The 18,671-nt window shown below is 38.0% G+C and overlaps 1 protein-coding gene across 1 annotated transcript in view; it reads right to left on the minus strand.

Moving 5' to 3' along the window:
• Nucleotides 1-18,671, minus strand: part of Agbl1 (AGBL carboxypeptidase 1) — a 773,688-nt gene that overhangs the window by 218,740 nt on the left and 536,277 nt on the right. The window lies entirely within an intron of this gene.

Raw genomic sequence — 18,671 nt, forward strand, 5'->3', positions numbered from 1 at the left:
CTTATTTCAATACAAGAAAAGCCATGGTGGGAGGAAGATTATCCTCCTTTTGGTTATTAGGACTCCCTCTTGTTACCAAGTTGATTTAACCAGTTGGCACTGCTCTGCATCCTTCATTCATACCAGAACCAATGTTTCCAGGCTTCCGTCATTGACTAAGGAACAGAGGCGCTCCATCAAGCCTCCACATTCTTAGTACCTGATTGGGACTGCAGAGGCACCTGGCTTTATGGACTGAGAAACTACTGGGGTCTTGGCCTCTCTGCCCAGAGACAGCCACTACTCTATAATTACTGACATCCCTAACCTGAAGGAATGGACAGTTAATGGGTTCTCAGCCTTTCAGAGGTAAGACAGCTGTTATTACTATTCCCAGGTAAACTGATTTAATATTTGTGCTTTTGGTTCTGCTCTTCTCGATAACCCTGAATAATATATTCTGTATCCTAGGCAACTAACTCCAAGGACTGTTTAATACAATCTGTCTTTCCTTAGGTCATGGGTTCCAGTTCAGGCAAACTGCAACATAACCTGGAGCTGAGAACTCAACAGCAGAAAGAAGATGCATTGACTCTGCAGTCTCCCTCCATGTGCAGTCATTGCTTTGTGTGACATTCATTGCTCTGTTTAAGGATACAGTTTCTAGTAGACAGTGACTCTTCTACAGATGGAGGATGAAGGCTCTTCCTTGCTCAACATTTATTGCACTGAAAAAAATATCCTTCATACTCTTGTTATCCTTAGGTTACCAACCATCTTATGTTTTTTTCCTTTAAGTTTGCTTTCCTATATTGTCTGTTCATTGAAGTTTTCTCAATAAAAAGACATTTCTTCAATGTTAGGTCATCCATACAATCAATATCAATCCCAATTGGACAAACCTTATCTTATCTGACTTATCTGCAGTCATGTTTAAGATACTTCGTGCCAAGGGAAAAACAACCCCTGGAGATGTTCCCTGGTGTCAGAAAGAGACTGTGGTTACAGCATATAAATATTCATGCAGCAGCACTGTCATGAGGAACCACTTTAAATACTGATGATGGGATATGCAGTCAGGCCCTTTCAATGAAAATAGCCCAAATCCAGATTTTCCCAAATATGATTCTATGTCTCTAATTTTTTTTTTAGAAAAAAAATGAGTTGGTTCATAGTTAATGTCTATGTCATTATTAGGAATAATACGCCTTAGTACATTCTAGCATAGCCGTGGCAGAAAGTAGAAAGGAAGGGATAAAATTGGCTGAATGTAGTAAAACTCTATCGTTGTTGACCTTCCAGAGGGACTTCATATCTATGAGCATATTTGTCTTTTGTTTGGAATCAATAGATTTTGCTCTAGCTGAAATTCACCTCCATTTGCTACTCACGCCCATGTTTTCCCTCCCTTGCATCAAGCATCTGGGAGTATTTTACAAGGCTTTCCTGTAATCTGCCAAACTATGCACACATGTGTTTTTCAGGATTCCAATTTTCTCCACCCAGTAATTGGCCAATGCAGAGAAACAAAGTATCATTTTATTTTACATAATGGTGCTATGTAAAATGATTCACTAATTCAGTGCTGAAAAATAATAACCGCACGTTGGGAGATTTAAAATCTCACGTGAAAGAAGAGCACCCAGGGATATCTAAGTGTTCGGCACTTACACAAGCTCACTCTTGCCCCCTGCAGTTTGCTAAGGGACCAAAAAGTGTTTTGCAATTAGCTTTGTGTTCTGCCTGCAAATTTGAGCTGAAATATTCGTTTGCCTTACAAGGAGCTGTCAGTACCCCCAGGAACCCAGCACAGAACAGCATTATTTAGAAAAAGATTATCTCCTCTATCACGTGACAAATATGGCTTTGTTCTTCCTTTGTCTCTTTTCTCGTTAATAAAGAAAAATCATCACAGAAAATTATGCAACCTACTACTTACTGTGGATTACTGTGTTTTGTGCTCTTACAATTTGAAAGGCATGTCTGTGTAAATGATGAGCAATAGCTAATGTTTTCCCTAAATAATACAAGTTTTAAAAACACAATTCCTAAGAGAAGTGTGTGCACTTATCACCTGCAATTTCTTTGTACGAATGAGATTATGAGAAAACTTTTTACCCCAGAGCCCCAGAATTCAGCACTGACATTGTGGACAGCACCCTCCAAGAAGGAGCACTTAAACCAAACTACTGAATGGAAACAGAATAAAAACCTGTGTGTGTGGTAACTAACTTCTGACTAACCGAATGCCTTACATGCCAACTCCAAGTACCCTTATGCCACTTAGTATGAAAATCTGTTCTCTTTGATTACCCCAATGATACAAGACATATTTAGATCAATTATAAATAAATTCTTAAGTCCTTGCCACTCTTCAAAATAACCTTTGTGGTAGATTGTTTATATTAATAAAGGATTGAATAAATAACTCAGGATTTTAGCTGTTTAAAAAGGAAAATGGGATCACTCTCACCCCAAATGAATTTAATGTAAACACTATATTGTGTTATTGTATGTTTTATTCATATTTCACAGTTGGTCCAGGCCTTACATATGCTAGCATGCAGCTTGCACTGCATACTTGCAAGTCTGTTCTGCAAAGCATTTTCCACAAGCTGCATGTGCCTGCAGTCTGTAACGCTCCTTCTGTTTGAGGCATTTCTGTTCATTACATAGGCTTTTCTAAGCAAGAATAGGGGTGTCAGAGATTAATCAGTATGGTTCCCTGTTAATAAGCAGGGCTTCTTTCTTTCTAGAAGCGAACCCTTTTAAAATAGCTAGTAGAATTAACACCAATTTTTTCCACTGTTCTTTGGATGCAGCACGGTGGAGCCTTTTCAACAAATAGCTGCACAATTTACTGAAGCCGTGTCCAGTTTTGTAGCCACAAATGAACTATCAGGTTCTAAATTCATTCTCTCTTTAATCTCTTCTCTTTTCTTCTCCTTTCCCCTCCCCCACATCTTGTGTAGAAGTGATGTCATTATATGTTACTCCACAGCTGTTGGTAACATTCTTCAGTCAGTGATTACTTTGGTTCCTGTTGCTTTTTTTATTTTTGTCTTTGGAGACAGAGTCTGTCACTAAGACAAGTCTGTCACCAATTAGACCTGACAGGAAAGCCAGGAAAGCCCAGGGATCTTCCTGTTTCTACCTCCACAGTGCTACGATTACAAGGGTATCCATGCTACCACTCATGGCTTCTAAAATACGGTTTCTGGAAATTCTACTCGGGTCTTAGTGTATAACAAGCAACGGTGTGCTCTTCTGAGAAAGTACACTTCTGTCCCTTGGCAAGAGAAACTCAGAACAGAGTTCATTATCCTTGTTCAGTTCCATCTATCATTTTGATCTATAATTTTAGTTCATAATATCAATTATCTCATCATTATGGTGTGTTGCAGTGTCATATTACAAAGAAAGGAATGACCATTGCTTCTGTAGATAGAGCTAAGCATTAAAAAAAAACCCATAGATAATTGAATGAGACAGGACTTAGGATAAAGCTATGAATGTAATTCCCTGTCCAGGATTATAAACTTTCCTTAATCAGGATTTGAAAGCATTCTTTTAAATAATAATAATTATACCGAGCTATATTATTTTTCAGACCATAAATATAATATGCTTCCCAATAAACATGTCATTACAGGCCTGGTAAGGATTTATTTGTCCATTTATTGATTGACTACTTCCCATGCATCAGGCATTGTTCTAAAAGTGCTAGGGATCCACTTTTGAACAAGGCAGCTAAAGTTTTCTCTCTGATACATTCTATCTGGAGAAAACAGACAGTGGGAAATTAGAACTGTCACAGGAGTAGTAAGTAGGAGTGCTACTTTAGGCAGTGTGGTCATGAAAAATTTTGCTGAGGTGGTTGAAATGAATCTGAGATTATGACATTTAAGATGAGACTGGAATACCAAAGAAGAACCCGTGGTGTGATCATCTGCAAGAAGTGTATGCGGGCATGGTGAACAACTACTGAATATGAACTGGGGTTTGTTCAGCTCAGGCTGTTACCAAAACAGAATAGCAGTGGAAGTCTGGATGAGTACTTTCTTCTACAGTTCTGCATTTTCTTGGAAAGTAACTTGTAAAAATAAAAGCATATTACAACATAGATGCACTTACTTCTGCATCCTTACACTCTACAAATGAAGGCTAAAGGAAAAAAGGGACCATGACTGATGGCTACATTCACCTACGATTCTTAAAATTCCAAATGAATTTGAAGGAAAGAAAACAAGGCAGGGTTGTTTGGTGATATAACTGAAAGATATCTGGCAATGATCAGAGTTTTGATTGCTGAGATATGATCATTCACAATTGCATGTACTGTATAACAGTTCTTTTGAACAGCAGGCCTGTGGATTTCAATTTATACTACCTACACGTGACTAGAGTAAAAATAATTTTTAGATTTATTTATTTTCCTTCATGCAGGATAGTTGATAGCACCTCCTGCTCACTTTATAAAAGTCCCTAATAAACTTCTCATGATAATCCATATTAGGTTTTGCTAATTTTTGCATGGAACTCACTCCCTTATATTTAGAAGATGCTTTTTTCAATGTGGGACAGTAAGAATATTTACCCAGTCTATTCACAAACATGTCTCCTCAAGAACTTTGTACAAGAGCTAAAGATCTTAATTTGCACATCGTTTCAACGTTCCATTTTAATTCAGTAATTCTGGAAAACCTGAATTCAATCAGCTAAATACAGTTTCTCATTTTACCCTGCTCCTTGGAAGCAGGCTTCTTCTGTTATTTGCCTTCTCCCTCTGTTCCTAATCCTTCTCTCATTAATTCTCCCCCCTCCCTCCTTCCTTCCTCCTTTCCTTCCTTCATCTCTTTCTCCCTTCCTCCATTCCTTCCTGTTTTTCTTCCCTCCTTGTAAACAAATTTCTAAAAGCTCTTATTAAATAAAAAAAAAAAAAACATGGGGCCAGAAATTTGGGTTAAAGCCTTAGAGAGATCAGGGAAATATGGAAAGCTACCAGCTAACCTCACCTCACCAACTCGGCAGCTTCCAAGGAGAGCTACTTCCTGTCTACCCAGGCTTATATGCCTTGCTTTTCTGCCCTCTCATTGTCTCTTAGCCCAGCTACCTCACTTCCTCTTCCTATTGTTAGAAAATGTTATATATATTTTTCTAATTGTACCGTTCATCTAACAATGTAATGCATTTCTCTGAATTTGTCAAATACAAATGGACTAGACATTGTTTATGTATTTATTACTTGTATATATTGTATATAGTTATTGTCCTTTTGTATATAGTTTTTCTTATATTAGTTATAAGCTTTTTCTTTTTTTTCCTTTTTATTAAAATAGAAAAGGGGAAATATGGTGATATTTTATTTGTATTAAAATATTATTTGTATGTTAATAAATAAAGTTGCCCAGGGGTCAGAGCTATTAGCAAGCCATAGGAAAGCAGGGCAGTGGTAGCGTACGCTTGTAATTCCAGCACTTGGTAGGCAGAGCTGGGTAAGTCTCTGTGTGTTCAGGGATACAGCCATTATTGGATACACATGCCTTTAATCTTAATACCAATCATGGAAAACCTGGAAGCCTATACAGACAGGCTGTGAGGAGGCGGTCATGTGGTTGGGTTTACAACCAATGAGAAGGCAGGACAGGACCTCTATATAAAGACTTTAACACAGGGATAGCTCTGGTTCGGAGAGGTAGGACCACTGCAGGAGGAAGGGTAAGGTTTTAGCTCTTAGCTCTGACCTCTTGGCTTTCTCCTTTGCATTGGTTCTGTGTTTATTATTTAATAAGAAGGTTGGGTACATCTACATCTTCCTATACTGCTCTGTCACTGTCTGTACAGACCTCCAGGTCTCTATTGTTGGTACTGGGATTAAAGGTGTGTGTCACCAGCTTGGCTCTGTTCCCTAGTGTGCCCTTGAACACACAGATATCCTACCTGCTAAGGGATAAGGGCGTATGCTGCCTGACTTCTTTGTTTACTTAAAATGGCTGGCCTTTCCCCCATCTCCAGGCAAGCTTTATTAATGTACAAATAAAATATCACATTTCAGCACAAATAAAATATCACCACACCTCCTCCCATTGAATACCATTCGTACACATGCACAGATGTGAGCTGACTTGAAACTGAAGTCTTGCACATGCTAGCTTAATATTATTCTTTATGCAATAAGGAAAAAATTCCCTAGGTCAGGAAATCTTCCCTCCTAGAGCATTAGTCACCCACAACACTAAGAGTGTTTTCCCTTTAGTTGTGTTTGTACATGAAATATAACCAGATAAATGCTTGTTTCTGCTAGTTTTGTTTTATATATGTCAACTTCTTTTAGAATGTTTATGACCTTCATTTATACCACATGAAAAAGTCAGAGTCTTAGAGATGCCAAATCTGTACTGCTATGGAGTGAGGAGCAACCATTTTATTTGATTGAGATATCAGTGATAAATCCCAATCAAGGATTAGACAGCTCTGGCTGTGCATATATGTGAACCAGCTTCCACTGAAGGGCCTTCAATGAGCTCCTAATAATATAAATTCCTGAGTTTAGTAAAGATAAAAAATAAATCAGTGCAGTCATTATATATCCCAAAAGCATGTTGACTTGATGATTCCCATTGGTGCATTGCTCAGTAACAAGTGATACAGACTTAACCTACACATCTTCAGCAGGCACTCACATTTCAATTTTGAAGCCATACATCAGTCTACTTGCAAGCCTTGATTTTTCAAAATCATTCATGACTATATAAAATACTATAGAGTATATACCATATAAGAGTGTTGTCATTTCTTCATAGTCCCACAAGTTCCTGGAACACATCCTATTTGTCAGTTTGGTATGCAGAAATTGGGGCATTTTCATAGGTGGGTGGACATACAGTAGATGTGAGGGTTTTACCAGCTTCCATCCCGGTTTTGGAGTCCTCTTCTTTAAGACTATTGGAGACAAAGGTAGGTGAGGACAGAGCTCTCCACTCCACCCCACCCCTGAAACCCAATAGACTTTGTGGATAAAATGGATAGCAGGAATACCCTAGAAGTGCTTTAGTCCACAGTAACTTCAGGATCAGATCTTAATGATGGCCACTTTGACACAGATGGGTTATTTGCCATCAAGTCTTTACATATAACCCCATAAGTTTTCCTATTACTTAACAAGCCTCTCTTTTCATTATTACTACAATAATACTTAGAATTTATGAAGAGAAATCTATTTTTCTAATAGAAATCTGACTGGTGCAGATGCATTTGATTGGAAACAAAACACTGAATGGATTTTACAAAACTACTTCTATTATTTATACTTGCTCAATGTTTAAACACACTGGTCCCACAATCCACCTGCCATTGTCTAACTTCTGCTCTAACCCTTAGTAGCTGTCAGACCTTTGACAGATTATTTAAACCATCTGTATCTTGATTTTACCCAATATAATGGAGGCAATAATATTTCTATCTTAGTACTATTTCAGGGGATTTTTAAAAATTCATATGAATATTAATTGAAAATAGTGTCTAGCTAAGCCAACAATAGATATTATTAGTTATAGCTATTATTATCAATGCAATTAACTAAATTATGCTTATCTGATGAGAAAACTCAATTCTCAAGTGTCTGTATCCTGGAAGAGCAGTGAATAAATGTTTAATCCAAAACTAAGTCTGGGGTGCATGTTACCTCTACATCTTCAGAACATCACAAAGAATGCCATGTCAACTTGCTTGGTTAATATACTGTTTCATTCTTTTGTAAGGCAAACCTTCAATAGTTCATTCTAGGCAGACCTGAAAGATAACTATGCATCTTTTTCTAGGAGTGTAGTAATGAATTAGAGCTTTCTCTAGGTCATTCCCAGGTTATTAACACACAAAGAAGAGGAACAACAAAATTAAATGAGCTACTTCCTCTTTGTGGCTCAAGTAGCTAGTGAGTCAAGCATTCAGAGTATTTGGACAAATTTTCTTGTACAATTCCCTACCAGGGAGGGTGCTGTACTGAACTTGAACTTTGTACTAAAAGTAGATGAGCTGGTTATTTGGGGAAGAGCTGGAGTCAGAAACTGAAGTTGGGGCCATGCAAGAGTGCTCCTTAGTGGCTTGCCTCTCCTATCTTGCTAAGATCACTGTCTTATAGTGCCCAGGCCCACTAGCCCAGGGGTAGCACTGCTCACAGTGAGCTGGGTCCTCCCAAAGGAATCATCAAACACACCACAGGCTTGCCCACAGGCCAACCAGGTGGGGGCATTTCCTGAATTGAGGCTCTCTCTTCCCAAATGACTCAGTCTTGGGTTAAGTAGACATAGAACTAGTTAGTGCAAAGATTTGGAGGAATGTTTAACATCTGGGCTTCTTTACAGCTCTAGTTTTCTTCTCTCTTGAGAGGGAAAACTTGGCAACTGGTTAGGATAAAGAAAGGAGACAAAAAGATACTCATATGAACGGAAACTGAGAAACCACCCTCTTCTTCCCACATCACTGCTGTCCAAATGTAAGATCTTATGAATACAAAATGCTAACTGTTTACCATTATTTTTATTCCCATCCTTAGTTTTCATATGCTGACTTTGTGTTTGTTCTATGTATTAGATTTTCCCGTCCTCCTCTCTATCCCTCTCCTTCTTCTTCCCAGCCTCCTTCCCTCTTCCCTTCCTTCCCTCCCCTCTGTCTTTGCTCCCCATGCTGTTCCATGCATGTTTGTTTTCCTTTATCACATCTGCTAAATCAACTCATAGGTGAAAGTGCTTTCAACTAAAGAGCTAGCACTTTAACCAGTAGGGTCAAGGGGCGTGTTATAAAGTGAAAGACAACCCAATTAGGTGAGAACATAGGGGATGAATACTACTTTAAAATATGCATGTAGAGTTTGTGAATTTAGACCACACACATCCTAGGTTATTTGAAGCTTCCTTAAATTAGACCAACCAATTTTCACTGTTTGGAAAAGAAAAAAAAAAAGTCAGGGATTTGATTAGTCCTTCCATTTTTAGGAATTAATAACAACAAAATACAAAGGATGCCACTGATATAGAGAAGGAAGAATGGTTTTTTTGATTGAAATCCTCCTCCAGGGCCTGAGAGCCTATTCTATTTTCAAGTGTTTATCATTTCATAGGCAAAAGATAAGGCATTCATTTGGCTGACCCTGAGGCTGAGGAGAATGAGATGCCAGTATGAGTGGCCATGAGAAAGTCAATTAGTTATACCTGGAGATCTAGAGACTCGAGGGAATTTCCTGGGTTCTGTCTAGTCACTTGTGAAAGAGGGATTCCTGTAGGTTTGCTTTCATGGCTAAAATCAGGGAGAGACATTTTGAAAATTCATGTAATAAGTTATAATAAATAAAAATACTTCACTCTTTTCTATGCATAATCATTTTCTCTTTTGAATTTTTATTTTTTTCTTACAAAGAACATTTACTTGGGGTGGCTTGCTTAGAGTTTCAGAGGTTCAATCCATTATCATCATGACAGGGAGCATGGTGGCATTCAGGCTGATGTGGTGCTGGAAGAATAGCTGAGAGTCCTACATCTTGCAGGCAACAGGAAGTTGACTGATGCACTGGGCAGTATCCCAAGCATAGGAAACCTCAAAGTCTGCCCTCACAGTGACACACTTCCTCCAACAAGGCCATACCCACTCTAACAAAACCACAACTACTAATAGTGCCACTCCCTGTGAGATTATGGGGCCCAATTACATTCAAACGACTACAGGCTGTATTATTATTATTATTATTATTATTATTATTATTATTATTATTGTTATTATTATTATTATTTATATCTCCTTTCTAGTTTATTTTAAACTAAAGATATGTGCAAATTTTCTGATGAGGCTTTAGGTAAAATACACATGCACAATGAAACTTATGAATGTCATAACTTGTTTCTCTTTCTTTATTTCCAAACACTTTCCTATTCAAAATAGGAAGCAATTATCAACAGAAATTTAGAATGATTGGAAGCATGCTAAACACTTTCATTTTAGATAATAAATACAAAGTTCAGTCTTGAATCGCTTATGACAAGGAAATAACTATATTTTACTATAAAAGAATTTTAAAACAAAAAGAGAACATAAATTAATCTCTCAAATAATGAACACACACAATTTTTATAAGTTTATATTTACACCTGAGATTGCTATTATTTTATAATTATATCTAAACAGTTTTATTACCAAACCTCAGGTTATAGTCACTGTATTAAGATGGCTTAGATTTCTATTGCTGATGTAAAGATGAAAAGAGTGAAAAATGTATCTTTTTATTATATATGTAATGTATATAGAGAGAATTTAATATGTAAATATAATGATATGTGTAAATTTGCTAAGACAATTGATTTCTACCTTAATTTTTGTTTTAGTCTTGACCCATTCCTGTGCTGGAGCAAATTAGCTAACTAGACTAGCTTTGTTCAAAAGCTTTGGGCTTGACTGAGAGATGCTACTTCAGTAAATATGGTAGAGAGAGACTGAGGAAGACTGTTGATGTCAACCTAGGACTCTCTGCACACACATGCATGCCCATCCACTGACTCCCCACTGCAAAAGTACAGGTGATCCAACACACATCAATACATACACACACACACACACACACACACACACACACACACACACACACACACCACATCCCACATGTACACTAAACAAGTAAGTAAACAAAAAGCACAAACAAATGCTAGAAATATTATCTGCCATAAAGGGTCATTTATAGACTTGAGGTTGATACTTACAAAATGCTTAAGCATCTAGATGATAGTAATGCTTGATCTATACATTGAAATGCTCATAATTTTTGTGGTTTTATAGTTTCCTAGAAAGTTTATCAATAACATTTCTCCCATTTTTTTCTTTTTCTACCCCTAGGAATTTGGGGTATTTAAAATTATGTGGTGATACGGCATCCTTTCTATAAATATCTACCTCATAAAATATTGTTTCCAGTTGTGTTTATTTTCTTGGGAGATATTCTGTAAGCTAGATATGTCGTATCAAGTGAGAGGTTTTTATAGACCTTCTTGCAAATTGCTAAATTACTCTCCAGAGGAAAGTAAACCAATTTGCAGATAGCTGTGTGATATTAAACCTCTTTCCTCATAGACACACTAACATTCAGTTTTCATTATTTCAATTTATTTATTATAGAATAATCAACATAAAATTGTATAAAAACATTTTTCTGTAACTGCTGATATAAGAAGGATTTTTGATGGTGTCCTTGATTTCTCAGTCTAAGACTGGCACCTGTTCCTAACCGACCTATTCTTGTCATCCTCATAATCACCAAAGATTCCTAGGCCAAGTTCCACTGAAATGCTTCTGTCCGTGTAGCATTTCTTGGCTTGCAACTACAGAATAAAGCTAAGAATATTCTGAGATGTTACACACCATAGGAATCACTGTGCCAGAATTCAATTAAAGAGAGGTCTCAACAGAATTGCCACATGATTTGGATAATTTGGAAATGATGGAAACAGTGACAATGTGAAACTCATAGATTTAGTAGATACTTCATTCTGTGAATGATTTCATGGTACTTTCCAGGGAACCATTTTCCCAAATTCCTGCTGTCTTGTTTGGGTCCACATATGACATCTTTCTACCTGTGAGTCCTCACTGGCATCTCCCTTTCCTCTCTCCTTGAGGTCCAGTGTAGTCACCCCAACTGTATTTGTTCATGCCACAATCAAAGGAAAGCAAAAGAACCTGCGTTCAGCTCCCCTGTGTTCTCTACACTGTAAAAGGAGTTTGATGAACTCCAAGCTCTTGGTTACTAAGAACTTACAGGGCTTGATAGGGCTCTGGTGATTGAACAACTGATAGACAGAAACTGTTGAAAAAGAAATGGAAAAACAGTGAAGAATGTTTTTCCAGGATAATGCAAACTAATCACAGACTTAACATCACTACAAACAGAGGCAAAACTTCCCCAATTAAGAGCAAATAACTTCCATTTCTCTTTAAAAATAATATTTCAAAGTGTAACCAAATATCTCTTCCTTAGAAATTTAAGAATGGGTTAAAAAAAAAAAGCAGAAAATCTACTAACATAATTACTCTCCTAATTAGAAGAAACAATCACTTCTCTAGATACATTTTTGAGTAATCATACAACTATGATGTTTTAAGGAAATGAGCTATGAAAGAGCAAAATGAATAAAGAAGACACTGGACATGAATATCACACCAATAGCCATTGACCAGGGCCTTGAATGGACTAGACAACTACACTATAATTAGTAGTCACATCTCCACATTCTGTTTTTGTCAGTTCTTCAAAACTTAGCATCATCTTCATCTCTAAGTCATTGTATTGATGAGGTTACAGAATTCTCAAACTTAAACACTGACTTGAAAAATGCTGGCCACCCTGAGGCTCTGTTGGGTCTACCAGCTTATCTAAGCCCTGACTCACAAAATAGTAACTTTTCCTCTCCTTCTTCCTATCTTTGTCCCAGGCAACTTTCCCAAGCACAATGTGCTTTACTCTTTCTTTAAAGCTCTCTTCCTTATTGTGCAGCTGCTTGTCTGACATTTGGCTGACCTCTGTGTTAACCTAACTCAGAGGACATAATTTGTTTTCTTCTTGCTCACTTCGGCATTTTTCTTTTAGTCCTTAGTAAAAATCTCCTTGAATTAAAAAAAAAGTCTATGAAAGAATCTAAAGATCATACAATAAGAAAAAGAAAGACTGGGTATGGTGATGGGCATCTATAATTCCAGTACTTGAAAAAGATCAGGCATTCAAGGCCAGCCACACAGTACATTTCAAAGTCAGTCTGGACTACACAGACTCTATCTCAATACTGCGAGGCAAAAGCATGTGCCAGCAAGATGGTTCAGAATGGCTAAAAGCATTGGCCATGAAAGCTTGATGGCCTCAGTTTGGTCCTTGGAATTGGCAAAATGCCAGATACAGTAGTTTTGATCTGTAATCCCCTGAGCTACCACAGCAGGGTAGGAGATGGGAATCAGAGACAAGGGAAATGCCTGAGATGAGATCTCATGGGTGAGCTAGCCTGGACTACATAGCATAGAAGAATCAAGAGAGACCTTGCCTCATCCGCTAGAAGGAAAAAAACTTGAAACTCCCCAAAGTTGTCCTCTGACCTCCACGTATGCACCCCTCCACATACTCAACAAAAACACACATCATACATACACTAAAAATAACTTTTATAAATAAAAAGAAAATCTCCCAGATGTTTTTAAAAAGACAAAGAATAAAGAGCAATGAAAAAGAAATAAAGGAAACTATCAAAATTTATAAATGGTACTATTGTCTATCAGAAAAAATATTTCATAAAACAACTTTAAGTCTAATTATTGAATTGAGTGAACCTGTAAATAGATCCACACTAATGCAGAATTTTCCTATATAACTAAAATAATAACAGGAAATGACAGCTGTCTGAGCGATAATAAATTTCTAAAGATGAAAGTTAAAGCTTATAATGCTTTATTAAAGAATCATAGGAAGAGGAATCAGAAAAACCACAACATATTTGGTGAAGACCATCGAAGACTGAGATGAGTGGACATGAGGTATCAGATCTGATGATGACATCAGTAGTCAGTAGATCAAATACAGCTACTATTTTAATATAATTCAAGCTAAAATCCCAGGGAGTCAAGCTTTGTAGTTAAAAACTCAGTAGAGAATTCATCAGTGGAGATAAGTAGAGGAAGACGTGATTCACTTTCCTAAGCCAATAGTAATGAGCTATACTTTTGACATCAGATGTGTACAATGTAGTGCTACAAGCCTGAAGTCTGATGGAACAGGGTATAAACCCAAAAATGTACTAGGTGCGTACATGTGAGCACATCATAACCAAGTGATACTATTATTACTAATCAGTGATGTAAAGGTAGGCTACAGTATATACTTATTTATAGAGCATTGAGCCTATGGTCTTGTGCATTGACTTGACTACTTAGGTACATCCATAGTCCTCTTATTTACATATTAGTTTGAGACAGTGCCTCATTAAGTTGCTCAGGCTTGCTGTTAACTTTCTTTATAATCCAGGTAGGTTTGAACTTTCTATTATCCTCTCTCAGCTTCCCAAGTAGCTGGGGTTACATGTCAGCACCACCAAGCCTGAAAGATGAAGAGTATATAATGGTAGGAAATGTGGAAGAAATTATACGGTCTTTTAATATATTCACTGTGAATTTTGACAAAGGTTATCTTGACTAAAGGCAGGGGTGGGGTGCTTTTTATGTTTTCCAAATTCTGTATTTTGATTCATAGAATAAAAACCATATTGTAGCAAGAATCTTAAAAGTTCTTATTAATAAAAACAAACCTGGAGCAAGGTATTGGGTTAAAGCTGGAAGAGCAGAGAAGCAGAACAGGCCACAGCTTCCTCACCTCGCCAATTTCTCAGCTGATCCTGTTTCCTCAGACTGGAAACCTCTGTGTCCTTATCCAAACGGATCTCAGCTGAACTGCTTCTCGAAAGCCTGAAAGTTTAACCACTCTAGTTCCTGGTCCTCATGCCTTATATACTTTTCTGCTTTCTGCCATCACTTCCTGGGATTAAAGTTGTGAGTTACCATGTGGCTTTAAACTCAGAGAGATTCGGATGGATCTCTGCCTCCCAAGTGATAGGATTAAAAGCGTGTGTGCCACCATTTTCTGGCTTCTATATCTAGTGGCTGTTCTGTTCTCTGACCCCAGATAAGTTTATTAGGGTGCACAATATTTTGTGGAACACAATATCACCACATCATACTTTCCTTCATTTTAAAAAAATTACTCTGTGTGTGTGTGTGTGTGTGTGTGTGTGTGTGTGTGTGTGTGTGTGTGTGTGCCACATGCATGCAAGGGCCCACAAAACCTAGAAGAGGCTTCAAATCCTTGGAACTAGATTACAGGCCATTGTGAGCCACCATGTAAGTTCTGGGAAATGATCCTGGGTCCTCTGCAAGAGCAATGCTTTTAAGTGCTGAGCCATCTCTCTATACAATAAAACTATAGTTCAAAAATAAAAATCAATTGCTCCTTATTTATTAATTTTTTCCTAGGGCTAAGGAGATGGCTCAGGTGGAAAAAAGCTTGCCTTGCAAGCAAGAGAGCCTGACTTCAGTTCCCAAAATTCACATAAAATGTAGACATGGTAGTACATGCTTATAATTCTCCAATTGTGTGTGTTGGGAGAGGGGGAGGAGTGGATGGAGACAGGAAGAGCCTGCTTAGACTGGTGAGCCTAGCTTGTGCGGTAAGTTGCAGCCAATGAGAGATGCTATTTCAAAATAGTATGATGACATTTCAGATGAATGATATCTGGTCTGTAAGAAGTACACCCACCTACCCACCCTCACACAAAAACACAAACACACAAGGGGTATTTTTCTTTCTACAGTCTGCGTAAGATCTTGGGTTTTAGTGTTGTCCCATCAAACTAAAGAAAGAACTAAGCAAATTTGGTCCGTGTAAGTGCTAAGCAGATTCAGACCAAAGAGGCCATCTGTGGTTTGGAGAAGCTACGAGTTACCGAGCAACTGCTGAGGCGCAGAGCGTGGCTCTGTTATTAATGGAGGGACACATGGAGATAGGGCCTCTCAGCTGAGAAGATCAAGAGGCAGTGGAGGGACACAAATCCAGATGCACAGCAGCTGACTCGGCAAAACTGTTAAATGACTTTGCAAAAGACCTGTCACTGGGGATGAACGACACTTCCTGAGGGAGAGGCTCAGCATCCCTCCCTGCCCTGTGCACGGCTATTTCCAGGAGAAGATTGAGAGGGAGGAGAAAGAAAGAGAGAAGGAAGGAAGAGCAAAAGATGCTTTTAAGGAGTCAGCAGACATTTTTAAAGTGAGCAACTGGGAGGAAGGAGGACATAAAAGACAACAGAAAGCAAAGAGCGCATGCATTTTATTTCAGTTTCTACCTTTCCTTTACCGAAAGACAGCAAGCTGCTCTGTGGATCTGATGGCACTCTAATTGTTTTTATGGTAAATGAGGCATGAAACCTATTGTCAGAAAACACGGTGTCCATGTGTACAGCCACACATTCTCTTCCCGGCAGGTCAGTCCCCAGGGGTTAATGTACTTGAGAAAGCTGGAGGCTCAAATGCCATATCCTTGCATGTCTTTGAGGCAAACATTTGGAAAAGAGCATGCTTTCCTTTTTCCATTCTTGGAATATGACAATAAGATCTTTGTAAAGGGTAGTGGAAACACTTGTGTATCCGAAGAAGAGACAGATTGTGGGAAGTTTGGCACAGATCTCTTTAAAATATACTAAGAGAGGTTAGGGATATGGCTTAGTGGCTAAGAGCATTTGCTGTGCTTGCACTTGTACTTGAGTTCAAATCCCCAGTGCCCATGTAAAAAGACAGGCATGGCCTAAAATGTTAAAACAGTGGAGGACAGAGATGGGAGGGTCCTGGAGCATTCTGGTTGCCAGACAAGTGGATTCAGAGACCCTATCTCAATGGACACTAAATGTACTCCTCTGGTCTCTGCATACATTTATGGGATGTGCATACTTACATGCACATGCATGTATACCACACACTCATACATTTACAAGATGTTTTAAAATACTTTATAAATAAAAACAAAACATATGGAGAACTGTTGACAAGCATTAATTGTATGCTTGGCATTTGCATAAAATCTTGGTGCTGGGTAAATTCCTAGGATTTGGTCTGTTGATACTCATATTTCTTTCTTTCTTTCATTCTTTCTTTCTTTCTTTCATTCTTTCTTTCTTTTTTTTTTTGTATTTTTTTCAAACCAGACAAAATCCCAGCACTAAGAAATTGAAGTGGACACAAAACCCCACACCTATTGGAGATGACATTTGCAATTGATAAAGAAAAAATCAGTTTCTCCAAGGGAGTGTTACTTGATATTTGAACCACATTCCAGGGCAGGACCCATGCCCAGTAGTAGTTGGTCAACATAAAATGAACTCAGTTTGTGTGTGTTGTTTTAGTAATATTTAATTAAATATCTTATCAAATATGATTATGATTTTTCTTCATTTAACTCTATTCACCAGATAAAAACTAATCAAGTATAATTCAAACAGTCTATCACTGACTTCACACCAACAGATTTTATTTCATTAGTTTCCCTTTGGTCCTACTTTAGTGAGTACAGATTTGTTTGCTGGGATATTTTGGAGTTAAGAAACTTTCAGGCTGATTTTCCTCAAGCCATGTAGTCATGATGCTCTTTGAGCAGGGACCAAAGTCCGTTTTGATAAATGGCTTCACAATGTAACAGATATTTTGATGACAAATAAAACTGTATGAAACAATTTCTCTATGGTTATCTACCAAACACACCTAACAAGTTTAATTCAAATATATTCCAAACAAGCATGTTAATCACATCCTTTGTTTGGGCATCCTGCCCTTAAGTTGCTGAGATAGTCTAAGAAGAGGCAGAGATCAAAGGGCACTGTCTAGCTTCAGCATCCTTGGACTGGTGGCAGCTGAAGACTGATGGTCAGTGGTATGAGGTGTGTGTGACAGCTACATTCTTATGACAACCCACATAGCAGCCATTGTATTTGAAGCCTGACACTGAACTCTTTAGACTTGAATTAGAAAAGACATTTCTTTGATAGATTTCTTCTCGTTCTCGTTTACAGGCAACTAATCCTTACTGCATTGGATCAAACAGACGGGCACAATCAATTCGGGGAAATCAAGCAATGCCAGTTCTGCTCAATCTTCCCTCAATGAGCAGCTTAGGACGAAGGGGAGAGAAAGGTAAGGAAGATAATTCATCCACATCCCCACTTAATATTGCTCAGCAAAGGAAAGGGTGAGAAGATGAGTGGAAATACAAGTGGAGGGAGGTGGATACCCTTGTTGTCAGAAGGGGGAATCTGAAAACTCTGAGACAATGTCAAACAGGTCAAACCTTTGGGTACTGAGGCATACTGAAGGAATCAGGGGCAGATGGAAGTGATTGTAATGCCCAAACAAAAGTAAAGGGTGGCAGTATTTCCAGGGGTTCAGGGTCTGGATTTGCTTAAGTCTCTGTCATCTGAGATTTATATTACTCTGTGATGAACAAGTTAATTACTGTGTTAGATAATTAAGTCCTAGAGAAATGGAGGCCTTCCAAAGTTGTATTAATGCACACTACTAGATCTTTTTAGGCCTGACTGGCCATTTGGTAAGAAGCCACAGTGAAACAGCAATTTAATAGTAAGATGCAGAAAACTAATGAAATTTAGCTGGAAATAAGAGGCTTCCCTATATTAATACTTTTGCCTTTGCTTTTGGAGGCAAAGGGCATGGTTATATGTTTCCTCATCTACCAGCATACAGTAAATCCCCCATCAGTCCCATTGCTCAAAGTACAGGCTATGACTTAGCCTCTTCGGAACTTCTGGTGCCTCCTGGTCCTCTCTTCTTTTGCATATCATTATTTTTCCCTTCTTGTAACTGAATTTATTCTGGTCAGGACTAAAGTATTTTCCTCCAGGAAAGTGCATCAAAAAGCTCATTTGGATAATGGTTCTCCATTCCTTGACTCACTGCTGATGCTCAGTTCTCAGATATCTAGCCATTCCCCACCATGAGAGTTAGTTTCTCCTGACCAATGACAAATCATATTATATCCCAGTATCATACGGTTTAAGAGACACTTGTCTATATATTGTCAATAAGACACTTCCCCATTTTTATATTGAGCAACAGCTCAA

This window comes from Peromyscus californicus, unplaced genomic scaffold (assembly GCF_007827085.1).
Source record: "Peromyscus californicus insignis strain IS unplaced genomic scaffold, ASM782708v3 Scaffold_4__1_contigs__length_199733344, whole genome shotgun sequence".
Classification (NCBI taxonomy): Eukaryota; Metazoa; Chordata; class Mammalia; order Rodentia; family Cricetidae; genus Peromyscus; species Peromyscus californicus.